Source organism: Schistocerca gregaria, chromosome 2 (assembly GCF_023897955.1).
Source record: "Schistocerca gregaria isolate iqSchGreg1 chromosome 2, iqSchGreg1.2, whole genome shotgun sequence".
In the NCBI taxonomy this organism is placed as follows: domain Eukaryota; kingdom Metazoa; phylum Arthropoda; class Insecta; order Orthoptera; family Acrididae; genus Schistocerca; species Schistocerca gregaria.
Window position 1 is genome coordinate 813,086,109 of NC_064921.1, and position 16,372 is coordinate 813,102,480.

Below are 16,372 nucleotides of genomic sequence, written 5' to 3' on the forward strand. Positions count from 1 at the left end.
CATCTAGAACTAATATGAGAAAACGAGTTGTTGCATATATTAAGACAGAACACAGGTTCAGAAGCATTGAGACAAGAAGTTTTTGTAGTAATCAGCTCATTGAAGTGTGTGCTTGTGAATGGATACTGCAAAATATTTCACTTTTAATTATAACTGTATATAGATCGCCACTGAGAAATTTTAACTGTTTATGAAAAATTTGGATTCCTAACTATGCTACTTGTCAGACAGCAGCCAACAGTTAGTATGTTGTGATTTCAATATTGATTTTTCTAAGGGATTATTATAGAAAAAATGATCTGGCAAACTAATTTGGATCCTACAATTTAGTCTCAGTAATTAACTTTCCAACATCGGTGGATAAAGACAGTAGTCTTTGATGAAGCTCAAAGCAAGGAGATAACTGTAAACCCAGCAACAAATGCTGTGTCTGGTCACGATGCACAGTTAGTTAGGATAAATGAGATAGTGCATTGCAGTAGAGATATTACTCAGTGAAAATCAGCTAGAATAATTAATTGGATCAGAACAAATGTTTTAAGAATAGTATAAAGAGATGACCTTGGATGAAATAGAATAAACTAAATTCTGACATAAAGTTTTGCTTATCAGAAAGGACATTAAACAGCAATGGGAAAAAAAGTGGGTCACTTGTTGGATTGCAGTATCTTGTGAAAGGAATAGGAAACTGCATGTGTTGTCAATAACAAGTAAGAGATCCTGCAGTAGTTACACACTGCAAAAACCACTCAGAATTACTAAGAAACGCTATTAAAAATCAAGGAACATGCTTGTTATGTCAGAAATCAGTAAATCTGACAACAAACTTGAGGTTATATCGAATGTAATGAAATAAATGACAGGACAAACATCCAAAGAACAAAATAACATCAATGTTGTCTTAAACAGAAGGGCTATAAATGATGAGTCACAGGTAGAAAGTGCATTTAATAATCAAGTCCTAAATGTGGTAGAAAATATAGGGACAAAAAATGTAGGGACAAACAGTGCAAGAGAGAAAATGCTGCAGTATGGTCGAAAAGTAAATCTCATAAAATTGAGTTATATGAATGTATCACCAATTTTGCCTTCCAAAATTAAGAAAACTGTATATTCTCTCAAAAATGAAAACTCATTTGGATTTGATAGTTTATCCAATGTGATACTAAAAATTTATTCCTATATAATAATCCCTGTGTCATCTGAAATATGTAATACATAGCTTTAGGCATTTTTTAAGAGAGATTAAAACATGCCACAGTTAAACATGTCTTATAAGAAAAGTGATAGGAGAGATGTCAGTAACAACCGAACTGTTTCACTACTGACATCATTACCCAAAATGTCAGAGAAAGTGATGTATTCTAGAATAGTATCCCACCTGAGCAACAGTAATGTCCGCAGTAAATCACATTTTGTATTCAGCAAAGTTGCTCTATTGAGAATGCTATGTACATGTTAACTCACCAAATTCTACAAGTATTAAGTAACAAAATAGCATCAGTTGGTATTTTCCGTGACCTAAGGCATCTGACTGTGTGAACAACCATATCGATTGTTTTATGGAGTTTATGGTATAGCCAACTAACAGACAATGTCGTATCTTAGCAAAGTGCAGAAAGTTGTATTTAATAATTCAGCCAACATAATCAAGGGAGATTCCTCTGATGGAGGAGAAATCACACACAGTATTCCCCAAGGTTCAATCTTAGGTCTTCATAGTTCCCCTTGTACGCAAACAACCTCCTGTCTTACATACAACAAGCAGAACTAATTCATGTTGTGGATGACTCTAGCATTATAATCAGTCCATGTGTACATACAGTGACAGAAGAAATAGTAAACAATGTTCTTAACACTGTGGTTGACTGGTTTTCTGTGAATGGTCTCACTCTCAGTTTTAAAAAAGACACTTCAGTTCTTCACATCTAGGAGTACACAATGATAAGTGTAACACACAGTCAGTAAATAATAAATAAGATGGAAACTTCAAAAATTGTAGGTGTCCATATTGATGAGAGTTTAAACTGAAAAAACACATTTTGGAACTCCTAAAACAACATATGAGGCCTGTTAAGGAAATTCCAGAACATTCGTAATTTCATGCCAATGGTATGTTGGAGCGAAATGCAGTTGGTATCCCTGCACAAGTGTGTGTTTAATGTGTAACTGCTGGAAGTTTCATTTATGTATGTCTGTCAGTTAATGTGCAGTGCTGTATTGAGTATAACACAGTGTCACACAGTTTCTGATTTTCAAGGTGATGGAGTTATAGTAGCAATGTGTCTGCATTAAATTTTGTGTGAAACTCAAGAAAAACTTTACAGAAGAACACCAAGTGATACAGGAAACCCACTGTGATGAGTGCTTAAGCTATACTTGGTGTTATGAATGCTTCACATGTTTTAAAAATGGCTGGATAGAAGTTAAAGATGACATTCATTCAGGAAGCCTTTCCATGTCTACCAACAATGCTAATGTCAGGAACGTCGATGAAATTGTGTGCGCCACTCAAAGACTGACTGAATAGAATAGAATAGAATAGAATAGAATCTTTATTTGCCTTTCAATATGTTTTCCATACAATTGGCATCGTCAGTGTGTTCAATACATTTTTTTAAAAATTATTATTGTACATAGTTGTACCTGTGCTGGGCAAGCAGATACCATGCTAAAGTAATATTGATAATACCACAATTATTCATTCACAATAGTAATAATAATAATAATAATAATAATAAAATATATAATAGTATCAATATATGTTTATGGTACATCTTACGTATCCATGTAAAAAGTCTTTGCTGGTACATTATTGTCACAAACATATATGTATAATTCACATGGCAGTTTTTTGTTTTATGTAGCATCTCTCTTTTGTGTCACTGTTTAGAAACTCATCAAGTGAGTAATATGGAGTACATTTGAGCCACATTTGTATTGTCTGCTTAAAGTTATTCATTGGTAGTTCGCTCACAGCTTTTGGGGGTTTGTTATAAAATTTTAAGCTAAGGTGTTTATGGCTCTTTTGTGCCAATGTCAGCCTTGTGTATGGTAGGTCTATGTTACTATTATTTCGAGTATTATGAACATGCACTTCAGATCTTAAGTTAAAGTTCTTTACATTCTCTTTAGCATATATTAAACAATTATAAATGTATATACTAGGTAGTGACATTATCTTTAGTTCTTGAAAATGGTTTTTGCAACTTTGTCTTGGTGCTAGTCCTAAAATGCACCTGACTGCTTTCTTCTGCCACTTGAAGATGGTACTTGAAACCACTGAGTTACCCCAAAGAAGTTCCCCGTTTTGCAGTTGTGAATGGAAGTGAATGGAAAAAAGCAAAGTATGTGGAGATTAGCAGATTTTTACTGATAACGTGTCTCAGCTTGTGTAACAGAAAGAGAGTTCGAGCTAGTTTGCCACATAGATAATTTGTGTGTCTGTCCCATGTAAGTTTTTGATCTATATGTAAACCTAGTAACTTGACATTTTTTGTATTATGTTCAATTGGTTTCAGGGTGAAGTAAATTTCTTCAGTTTTCAATTTGTGTATTGATAAAAGATTGACTCTGCACCAGTCACTGCTCATTTCAGTTACTACTTTGTTGTATTTAATGACATCTTGCAGATTTTCTCCATCTGTTATTAGGTTCATATCATCAGCATACAGTACATTGTTGCATGGCATATAATTTGAGAAGTCATTGATGTAAACAATGAATAGGAAAGGGCCAAGCACTGAGCCTTGTGGAATTCCTCTCTTTACTGACAGAGAGAGTGCAGAAGAATGTAACATTTAAGTTGGATTGTGTCATGAAATTCTGACACAGCATCTTGGCATGCACTGTGCCACCAAGTTCATCCCAAGGCTTATGAGTCAAGACCAGAAAGAGCTTTGCCCTGCACTCTGTGAAGAGCTTTTGGAGTGTGCAAAGGAGAATGAGATGTTCCTTAAGAGAATCATAAGTGGTGATGAGATGTGGGATCTATGGTTATGATATTAAGACCAAGGGTCAATCTTCAAAATTGATCAGGAAAGATTCTTCATTACCAAGAAAATTGTTGTCAGGTCAGGTCAAATGTCAAAGCCAAGCTGATAGTTTTCTTTGACTCTGAAGGATTAATTCATGATAATAATAATAATAATAATAATAATAATAATAATAATAATAATGTTTGATTGTCCATGTTAACTTTACAGTCTAGGACATCGTCATTTTTGTACAATTATATCAATATCATGTGATTCCAAGAATGAATATATACATCAAGTAGCACATTGTATATCATTCCATGCAATAATGTTATAAACACATATAATGATGATATACATCAATTAGCCAATTATAACAATACCACCACTAATATACTGCAGTATGTAAAAGAATAAACTAACAGTACTGCAGCTCAGAATTCTTTTAATGACTATAAACATCTTTCTATTAACAAATTTTTCAACTTTCACTTGAAAAGATTGCCTTGGAGTTGCTTTATATTTTTTGGCAACTTATTATAGAATTGTCTCCCAGTTACATATGGACGTGGTCTGTAGCTTTCTTGTTAGTCCGTATCCTATGGTAGTCACTTTTGGCTCGAGTATTGTTATTATGGATGTCACCCTTCTTTACACTATTTTCCTTGTTTTCTTTTACAAACATTATGGTCTTAAATACATGCAATGAGTACAATGTCAGTACTTTATAATTTTTGAAATAGTCACTACAGGGCGGGCGTTATATTAGCAATTATCCTAACTGCTCTCTTTTGAAGCCTGAAAATGTGATCCATATAGACAGTGGGTGCCCCACCCCAGACCTCTATCCCATATTGCAGATGTGAGTGTATTAACCCATAATACACTTGTTTAAGGACAAGGGGAGCTATTATATTTGCAAGACGTTTTAGTAAGTAAATATTACTAGAAACCTTTTTACAGGTGGAGCCGATATGCTCTTTCCAAGTGAGATGTTCATCAATCAATATGCCTAAAAACTTATGTTTGTCAGATGTTTCAATTGTAGAAAGTGATTGAGTATGAGTATTATTAAAATGTAGCAAGAACTTTATTACTACAGTCTTGTCCTTATTCAGTGTAAGCTTATTCACTGTTAGATATTCTGTGATCATTTCAAAGTTCTCTTTGTTGCTTTGGAATGCTGCCCACTCTGTACAGTCCCAGCTAATAAAAGATGTATCATCAGCATAGTTCACTAGTTTGGAGTTTTGTGGCTGTGTTATATCATTAATATATACTATAAACAAGAATGGTCCAAGTATATTTCCTTGGGGAATGCCACAATTGAGAGTTCTGTATGCTGACTTTACTCTTTGGATCTTACTTTCATTCTTATAATTTAGTTTTGTACACTGTCTTCTATCACGGAGGTCAGAACTTAGAAATTTTAGAGCTACTCCTCTTATCTCATAATTTTCTAATTTGGATAACAGTACTGCATGATTCACAGAGTCGAATGCTTTAGACAGATCTAGGAAAGTCCCTATAACTTTGTTTCCTTCATCCAGCCAGTTCAGTAGTTTATGGAAAAAAGTTGCTAATGCTGTTATTGTAGATTGTCCTTTTTGAAACCCATGTTGTGTTTTGTTTAATAGTTTGTATTTACAGAAGAAGGATTCCATTTGATCTAGAACTATTCTTTCAAGCAGCTTGCCGAGTGTTGAAGTCAAAGAGATTGGCTCGTTCTTATTTATGTCTCTGATAGCCCCCTTTTATACACTGGTTGTATCTCAGTGATTTTTAAAAGCTCTGGAAAGGTTCCCTGGCCAATTGAACTGTTAATTAGATGTGTTATTAGTTTTATTAACTCATTTTTGCATTCTTTAAGTAGTGTGGACGATATGTCATCCCAGCCACTAGATGATTTTACTTTGAGTTTTGAGATTATATTCATGACCTCAAACTCTGTTACACTCCTTAGGAAAAATGAATTACTCATTTTAACTGTGTTTATTTTCAGGGCTGATTCATCTTTTTCTTCTCTGCATGCCTTACTAAAACGTTTAATGAAGGCGTCACATACAGAATTTGGTTCATTCAACAGTATTCCATTTTCTTCTAATGCAATTTTACTGCAGCCTGGTTTTTCTTTATGTTCACATTCTTTGTTTACAATATGCCAGGCTGTTTTGCTAATGTTACTAGTTTTTCTTATCTGTTCAGCATAATGAAGTGCTTTTAGTCTCTTCAGGGATTCCCTGTATGTCTTTCTAGTGCTTTTGTACTTTGTTAGGAAGTACTGCAATTTTGTTTCTTGGAACAGCACGTAAAGGTCCTTCATATTTTCCTTAGTTTATGTATTTCTGGGGGGATTTCAAGTTTCTTTGTGGGATCTGATTTCTTCAGTTCTTTTTTTTTTTACTATTGGACATGCCTGATTAAAGCTATGGTTAAATATCTCATAGAAAAGGCCCCACTTTTCATTAATGCCTTGTGATCTATATACCTTATCCCACTCTCTCTCAGCAAGCTCCTTCCTAAGTAAGTTATAATTAATCTTCCTTTTATAAGTGTGTAGGCCACTATGCAGAACTATTTTGTGGTTTGTATTAATTTCTATGGATAGAGCTGTATGGCCTGAGAGATATGTTTCAATAGCTCTTACCACTATATGTTTCCTATCTAGATTCGAAAGAACATGATCAATACAAGATTGTGAGTTGCGTGTTATTCTGGTTGGTTCATCATTTATTTTGTTATAGTTATAGCAGTCCAATAAGTCAGAATATCTAAGATAATTTACACTACCAGTATAGTTTAAAGAGTCTATGTTTATTTCTTCTGTTATTATTACCTGTTTTTGTTTGTTGATAGTTTATTCAGAAGTTGTTCTAGCTGGCAAAAGAACTCTTCTACATCACTATTTGGTGATCTATACAGGCCTACAGTTGTGAGGCTGTTTTTGCCTACCTCCATTTTTACAGCTGCTTCTTCAAAGGCCAAAAACCATTGCAAGATAGTCAACCCAGTCAATTTTTTCACTATGTATGTAATTTCTAACAAAAATGCCAACACCTCCACCCTTGTGTATGTTTCTGTAGTACGCACTCACCATTTTGTAATTGTTTAACTTAAAACTACAAAGCCTCTTCAGACTTGCATTCAAGTTCATTCACAATATATATGTGTGGTTTACATTCTCCCAGAAGTTCGTCAATTTGCTCTATTTTGTTAGTAATGTACTGAACATTCTGAAACATTATTTTACATTTTTCGTCTTTCTTGATACAGTCAGGAAAGCTTTCGCTCTCGTGTGTGCACACTGAAGGCCGATTTACACTAAAAAAGGAACATCAGTTTCACTTGAAAGAAAACTACACTCCTGGAAATGGAAAAAAGAACACATGGACACCGGTGTGTCAGACCCACCATACTTGCTCCAGACACTGCGAGAGGGCTGTACAAGCAATGATCACATGCACGGCACAGCGGACACACCAGGAACCGCGGTGTTGGCCATCAAATGGCGCTAGCTGCGCAGCATTTGTGCACCGCCGCCGTCAGTGTCAGCCAGTTTGCCATGGCATACGGAGCTCCATCGCAGTCTTTAACACTGGTAGCATGCCGCGACAGCATGGACGTGAACCGTATGTGCAGTTGACGGACTTTGAGTGAGGGCGTATAGTGGGCATGCGGGAGGCTGGGTGGATGTACCGCCGAATTGCTCAACACGTGGGGCGTGAGGTCTCCACAGTACATCGATGTTGTCGCCAGTGGTCGGCGGAAGGTGCACGTGCCCGTCGACCTGGGACTGGACCGCAGCAACGCACGGATGCATGCCAAGACCGTAGGATCCTACGCAGTGCCGTAGGGGACCGCACCGCCACTTCCCAGCAAATTAGGGACACTGTTGCTCCTGGGGTATCGGCGAGGACCATTCGCAACCGTCTCCATGAAGCTGGGCTACGGTCCCGCACACCATTAGGCCATCTTCTGCTCACGCCCCAACATCGTGCAGCCCGCCTCCAGTGGTGTCGCGACAGGTGTGAATGGAGGGACGAATGGAGACGTGTCGTCTTCAGCAATGAGAGTCGCTTCTGCCTTGGTGCCAATGATGGTCGTATGCGTGTTTGGCGCCGTGCAGGTGAGCGCCACAATCAGGACTGCATACGACCGAGGCACACAGGGCCAACACCCGGCATCATGGTGTGGGGAGCGATCTCCTACACTGGCCGTACACCTCTGGTGATCGTCGAGGGTACACTGAATAGTGCACGGTACATCCAAACCGTCATCAAACCCATCGTTCTACCATTCCTAGACCGGCAAGGGAACTTGCTGTTCCAACAGGACAATGCACGTCCGCATGTATCCCGTGCCACCCAACGTGCTCTAGAAGGTGTAAGTCAACTACCCTGGCCAGCAAGATCTCTGGATCTGTCCCCCATTGTGCATGTTTGGGACTGGATGAAGTGTCGTCTTACGCGGTCTGCACGTCCAGCACGAACGCTGGTCCAACTGAGGCGCCAGGTGGAAATGGCATGGCAAACCGTTCCACAGGACTACATCCAGCATCTCTACGATCGTCTCCATGGGAGAATAGCAGCCTGCATTGCTGCGAAAGGTGGATATACACTGTACTAGTGCCGACATTGTGCATGCTCTGTTGCCTGTGTCTATGTGCCTGTGGTTCTGTCAGTGTGATCATGTGATGTATCTGACCCCAGGAATGTGTCAATAAAGTTTCCCCTTCCTGGGACAATGAATGCACGGTGTTCTTATTTCAATTTCCAGGAGTGTATTTTTATATATGCGGCTATTGAGTTCAATCTTTTCAGTGATCAATATACTTACTTCCTCACAGTTCAGATGCATGCCCTTATCTAATGTGCTTATGTCTAGAATTAAACATTTTTCATAACTTGAACACAATAATTTAATCCTGGCATTTGTTTTTCTAATCTCTTTGTTTACACTAGAGTTGTACATTAAGTCATGTCGGTGCGGGATGGTAGCAACAATAGTGGTTTTTGATTTGTTTCGGTCCAGATATTTAGACAAACCTCCAATACACGAATCAACTTCGTTACAAGCCACATCATTTGAACCTGCAATACAGGCAATGAAGTCATTGTCATGCGACATTTTGCCGTCTAAAGATGTGTTTATTACAATGTTATTTGTTTTTGCACCTGGCTTCACCACATTACTTACTTGGATATTTTGATTAACACTTTGTAGAATCTCAGCCAGCTTTCTTCCATGACTGTCAGCAAACAAGAGTACTTTGCACTTCGTGGCGGAATTCAGAGTGGGGTTGCCGCTACCTTCACATTGCTTATTAAGTTTGCTAACAGGCTTTTTTTCCATCTGATTCTACCCTTCCACTGCTTTCACGATTTTTCAAGCATATGTCACTACTTTTAGTCACTGGCAGTCTTTTCCACTGCATTCATCTTTCGCCCACTGGTTTGTTTTCTTGGCCACACACTCTTTACATAGTTCGTCATCCTTATTGCAGTCATTAGTACTAGAATACATGCCGCAGGGACAAACTGTTAATCAATCATACTATTGGAATGTGTTGCGACATCTGCAAGAAAATGTGAGAAGGAAACGACCTCAAATGTGGCAAGACAATTCATGACTCCTGCATTACAATAACGCACCTCCACAATCACCCCTGTTGGTGCATAACTATAGGGGGAAAAAAAAAATCACAGTGCTGCTTCATCCTCTGTACTCTCCAGATCTGGCCCCTGTGGGCCTTTTTTTTATTTCCAAAGTTGAAAACCCCATTGAAAGGCTGAAGTATTGCAACGATAGATGAGATAACAAAAAATTTGCTGATGGTGCTTAGTGCAACCAGCAAGTGGCATACTGAGACTGCTTCCAGAAGTGGAAATGGCATTGGGAGCAGTATATCCACTGTGGACAAGAGTATTTCAAAGGAGACCACGCACAATAAGTAAACGGCAAGCATAGAAAAATTTGTGGACAAAGTTTCTGAATTCTTTGAACAACTTTGTATATCAGCCACATTTGTATTTAGATTCACTGGAAGTCTTAGGGAGAAACAAGTCAGCAAGTTGACATATTTTCATTCAATAATGTCATATGTTATAATGTTCTGGGATGACTCATATTTAAGAAAGGAAGTCTCAAAAACATAATGTAAGCGAGTGGTGCTCACCCATGATCATCTTGTGGACATCTGGTTAAGGAGTTGAACATTTTGACAACTTCTCCATAGTATATTTTTTAATTCATGAAATTTCATGTAAATAATTCACTGCAATTCAAAAGGCACTATGATGCACAGAATTGCAATATCAAAATGAAGTACACACAAAATACTGTACATTAAGGTTGTCTTGAGCATGCAAAAAAGATTGATTACTTACCCTGTGGTATAATATGTCTGACACACAGCAGAGTAAAATTTGAAAACAAACTGAAAAAGTTTCTACTTGGCAACTCCTTCTATTCCACAGAAGAAATTCTAGTCTAATGTTTAAAAGGTGGTGGGTAAGAATTAATAACTTCTCAGAACCTATCTCTTAATTCACTTCCCTCCTCATCCCTTTGACTCTCCTCACACCCACCTCCTATGTGCTCTCCAAAATCCACAAACCCAACAATTCTGGATGCCACATTGTAACTGTTTATTGTGCACCCACCATAAGAATTTCGGCTCTCATTGGCCAGCACTTCCAACCAATTGCTTGCAGTCTAGCCTCCTGTGTCAAAGATACCAGCCACTTTGTTCAGCGCCTCTCCACCATCACCACCCCTTCTGCTGGATCTCTACTTACGAGTATTACCATTAACACCACCTCCAAAACACCAACATCCCTCATGCACATGGTCTTACAGCTACTGAACACTACTTTTCCGAACGTCTTACAGTTTTCCATAATTCCTTCACGAAAGAAGATGAAGTAAATATTCCAGAATTCGAAACCAGAACAGCTGCTAGCATGAGTGACATAAAGGAGATATCTTAGGTGTTGAGAAAAAACACAAATCACTTAAGAAAGGCAAGTCTTCTGGTCCAGATTGTATACCAACCTGGTTCCTTTCAGAGTATGCAGACACAGTAGCGCCTTTCTTAGCAATCATATACAACTGCTCACTTGACGAAAGGTCTGTTCCTAAAGACTGGAAACTAGCACAGGTCACACCAATATTCAAGAAAGGAAACAGGAGTAACCCATTGAATTACAGACCCATATCACTGACCTCAATTTGCAGTATGATTTTGGAGCTTATACTGTACTCGAACATTATGAATCATCTTGAATAAAATGACTTATTGATACATAACCAACATGAGTTCAGAAAACATCATTCTTGTGCAACACAGCTAGCTCCTTATTCCCATGAAGTAATGAGGGCTGTCGACAAGGGATCTCAGATTGATTCCATATTCCTATATTTCCAGAAGACATTTGATAGCGTTCCTCACAAGCGACTATTAATGAAATTGTGTGCATATGGAGTATCATCTCAGTAGTGTGACTGGATTCATGATTTCCTCTCAGAGAGGTCACAGTTTGTAGTGATGGTAAATCATCGAGTAGAACAGAAGTGATATCTGGTGTTCCGCAAGGCAGTGTCACAGGCCTCCTACTGTTCCTGATTTACATAATTACAGAAATGATCTAGATAATAATCTGAGCAGCCCCCTTAGATTGTTTGCAGATGATGCTGTTATTTACTGTCTAGTAAAATCATCAGACGATCAATTCCAATTACAAAATGATGTAGAGGGCATATCTGTATGGTGCGAAAAGTGGCAATTGGCACTAAACAAAGAAAAGTGCGAGGTAATCCATATAGGTACTAAAAGAAATCCAATAAATTTTGGGTATACGATAAATCATACAAATCTAAGGGCTATCATTCAACTAAATACCTAGGAATTACAATTACGAGCAACGGAAATTGGAAAGACCACATAGATAATATTGTGGGGAAGGCAAAACAAAGACTGCATTTTGTTGGCAGAACACTTAGAAGATGCGACAAACCCACTAAAGAGACAGCCTACATTACACTTGTCCATTCTTTGCTGGAATATTGCTGCACGATGTGGGATCCCTACCAGGTAGGATTGATGGAGGGCATCGAAAAAGTGCAAAGAAGGGCAGCCTGTTTCGTGTTATCGTGCAATAGGGTCAGTGATATGATATGCGAGTTGGGGTGGCAGTCAGTGAAACAAAGGTGGTTTTCTTTATGGCGAGATCTATTTATGAAATTACAGTCACCAACTTTCTCTTACAAATGCGAAAATATTTTGTTGACACCCACCTGCATAGGGAGAAATGATCATCATCATAAAATAAGAGAAATCAGAGCTTGAACGGAAAGATTTAGGTGTTCCTTTTTCCCATGTGCCATTCAAGAGTGGTATGGTAGAGAAGTAGTATGAAAATGGTTTGATGAACCCTCTGCCAGGCACTTAAGTGTGAATTGCAGAGTAACCATGTAGATGTAGATGTCTTTCAGACTCCAAACCCAATACCTCAGACCTCAAACCTTCCTAACACATAACTACCTCTGCTTTCAAAAGAAGGTATATTGACAAATCCAAGGCCATGGGCTCCTGCATGGCACCCCCCTATGCTAATCTGTTTATGGGCCATCTAGAGGAGACCTTCCTAGACACCTAAAATGCTAAACCCCTAGCCTGGTTCTGGTTCGTTGAAGATATCTTCATGATCTTGGCTCAGGGCCAAGACATCCTGTCCTCATTCCTTCTCAACCTCAGCGCGTTCTCTCCGTCTGCTTCAACTAGTCCTCCTCAATCCACTGTGTCACCATCCTGGACATTGACCTGTTCCTCTCTGATAGTTCTAGCTACACCATTGTCAACATTAAACTTACCAATCACCAACAGTACCTCCGTTTCAACAGCTGTCATCACTTCCACATGAAAAAATTTCTTCTATACAGACCGGCCACCCAGTAACATTGTTTCTGGAGCGACAAGAACTCCCTTGTCCAGTACGCAGATGGTCTCACCAAAGCCTTCACAGACAGGCATTATTTCCAAGACCTAATCCACAAACAGATCTCCCATGCCCTTTCACCACATACCCCAAATCCTACCACCACCCCAAAGAACCAGCTACAAAGGAGTGTCCCTTTCATCACCCAGTACCACCCTGGATTGGAGCAGTGGAACCATATCCTTGTCAAGGCTTTCATTACGTATCATCATGCCCTGAAATGAGGGACATTCTACCAATGATCCTTGCCACTTCGCCTAAAGTGGTATTCTGTCACCCAACCAACCTCCACAACTTCCTAGTCCATTCCTATGCAACTCCCAATCCCAAACCTTTGCCACAGGGGTCATATCCCTGTGGAAGATCCAGGTGCAAGACCTGCCCAATCTGTCCAACCAGCACATCCTATTCTAGTCCCGTCACAGGCTTATCCCATTCCCATCAGAGGTTGGGCCACCAGTGAAAGCAACCATATCATATACCAGCTCTGCTGCAATAATTGCACAGCAGCTTTTTGTATTGGTATGAGTACCATGCAACTGTCCACCAGGATGAATGGCCACCCCCCAAACTGTGCGAAGAGCAGAGTAGACCACCCTGTGACACAACATGCAGCTGAACATAAGGTACTTGATTTCAGTGGCTGCTTCACTGCCCGAGTCATATGGACCTTCTCTTCCATCACCAGCTTTTCTGAACTGCGCAGATGGAGTTCTCCTTACAACATATTCTTTGCTCCTGAAATTATTCTGGCCTCAACCTATGGTAACCTAGTGTCCCAAAACCCTCCACACAACAGTTTCCACCCCATATGTCCTATCACTTCCTCTCTTTTGTCGTCTGTCACTCTCTTCATGTGCTGCCCTCTGCCAACACTCCTGCCTGTCTTTCCCCTTCTTTTTTTTTTCTATCCGTTTCCCCCTACCTACCTCCCTGCCCCACAGCCTCTTGGTGCTGCACCTGTTGGAATCCTAGCCACTGCACTCTCCACCAGACAGCACTCTTCTGCCCCCCCCCCCCCCCCCCCCCACCCACATCCTGCCACCTCTTCCTCTTCATTGTCCCCTCCAGACTGCTACTTCAATTCTATGAGACATTTGCATTCTGGTCTGAGCTGACACCCTGCTGTCTGTTCCCCGTCATTGTCCCCTCCAGAGTGCTGCTTTCATTCTACAAGACATTTGCATTCTGGTCTGAGCTGACACCCTGTTATCCCTTCTCCTTCATTGTCCCCTCCAGACTGCTGCTTCGACTGTACGAGACACTAGCATTCTGGTCTGAGCTGACACCCTGTTATCCCTTCCCCTTCATTGTCCCCTCCAGACTGCTGCTTCGATTGTACAAGACATTTGCATTCTGGTTTGAGGTGCCACCCTGCTACCCTTTCCCTTCATTGTCCCCTACAGAATGCTGCTGTGTTTCAACAAGACATTTGCATTCTGGTCTGAGCTGCCAGAGATGGTCATGTTTGTGTGAGGCGCGCTTTTGTGAATTTGTGTGTGTGTGTGTGTGTGTGTGTGTGTGTGTATGTGTGTGTGTGTGTGTTTCCTTTTGTGAAGAAGGCTATAATCTAAGATTAATTCATAAGTGTCTTTTCGTTGTGCCTGTCTTCAACTCAGTGCATCATTTTTATGGTAGCATTTTATGTTTTCCTTATATTGTTTACTCACATCTGTATCTTTAATAATAATAATAATAATAATAATAATAATAATACACTTTGTAAATGTTCAGCATGTGCCCATATTTACAAATTAATTGGTTATGTGAATGTATAATGGCTCATTCCACATTATGATTTGCCACGAAAATGGCACGTGCAACGTGAAACTAACTTGTACGTGAGTCGCACATGGTGATGCACAAAACATACCTTGACATTGGACAATTCATAGTATAGTGTGATGGTTTGATGATATGAGGTAATATGATAAGAATTTACAAAACATTATTTTACGTACTAATTATTTATTACAATTTTATTTTAATTTCATGTTCCTCTCACATGTAAACAAAACAAGTGTCTGGTTGATATAGTTATGTATTACAACTTACTACAAGGTCATTACATGAAGCTTTTTTGCAAATATTTTAAATTGGTGTCTACTTCTTTTACAAAAATCTTTCCTGCAATCACTTTCATATTCTTTTTCCACACATGTGAACCAAAAATTTAGGTACAGTGTGAAAGCAGTGATCAAGCAAGAAGGTTTCAGATTCTTGTTATGCAAAGTCAGAAACTTCCTGTTTTTTATTTGTGATAGCAGACTGTTGTAAAGATTGATGTCTTGGTTGAATTATGAATTTTTAAAGGCAGAAGTATGCATTTTTTGAACATGGAGTTTCATTTTCTGTCTTGTAGCATAATCATGGACATTCATAATTTTGATGAACTTTGCAGTATTACTTTTTATTGGCTTACACATTTCTAGTATGTAGAGACTATCAAGAAGTAGAATGAGTGATATTTGGAAGAGAGGTCTGCAGATGTGAATTGGCTTTCCCCTGTCCATTACTTTAACAGGTCTCTTCTGGGTGAAGAAACTTCCTGATCTGTGTGTGGAGTCCCTTCACATTATGGTACCATACTGCATTACACTATGAAATTTTGCATAGTAAGCAGTGAAAACAGTCTCTGGGATTGTGCAGTGTTTGAGGGTGTGTAAGTCATAGCACACTTTGTTCAACTTATTATTAATTCTGATGATATGTGTTTGCCATTTTAAGTTGTCGTGGATCCACAGGCCTAAAAATCTTGTTATTGGTGTGGAGGATATTTCAGAGCCATATAATTTCATATCCATTGTAAATTTCCTGATTCTTGGGTGGAAGTTTGGGAAGTGGTTTTCTTTGTGTTGACTACACGGATACTCCTGGAAATGAATCACTCAACTCAACTGCACTTTCAGTTATGGCCTCGTGGAGTTCATGATCATTTCTGCTGGTAATGAGTACGCTACATTATCTGCAGAGAGTGCATTGGTAGTGGCACTGATGTTTAGCGATAAGTCATTTATGTAAAGAAGGAACAGAACTGATCCATATTTTAACCTTGGGTCATCCCTTGTACAGTATCTCCAAGTTGGAGTAATACATTTTGATATGTCCTTGATAGTTGTTACTTTTTGTTTCCTGTTTATGAAATATGAGCTGAACCAATTTAGAGGTATGCCTCTAATGCTGTATAGGTGCAGTTGGTGTATTAGAGTTTTGTGGTCTGTGATGTCAAATTTCTTTGGACAAACCAAGGAAAATCCTCATTGCTTTTTGTTTTTTGTCTAGAGCATATAGGGTGCAGTGTACATACTCACATATAGTAGTTGTCGTGGATTTGTTTTTCCTGAAACTGTGCTGAGCGTCAGAGAAGCTTTAGTTCCTTTCCAGAAGATTACGTAAGCT

The 16,372-nt window shown here is 39.0% G+C and overlaps 1 protein-coding gene across 3 annotated transcripts in view; it reads left to right on the top strand.

Annotated features, from left to right (window-relative positions):
- The window catches only part of LOC126335122 (uncharacterized), a 272,304-nt gene that overhangs the window by 119,627 nt on the left and 136,305 nt on the right, over window positions 1-16,372 (top strand). The gene's annotated exons all lie outside the window — the stretch shown is intronic.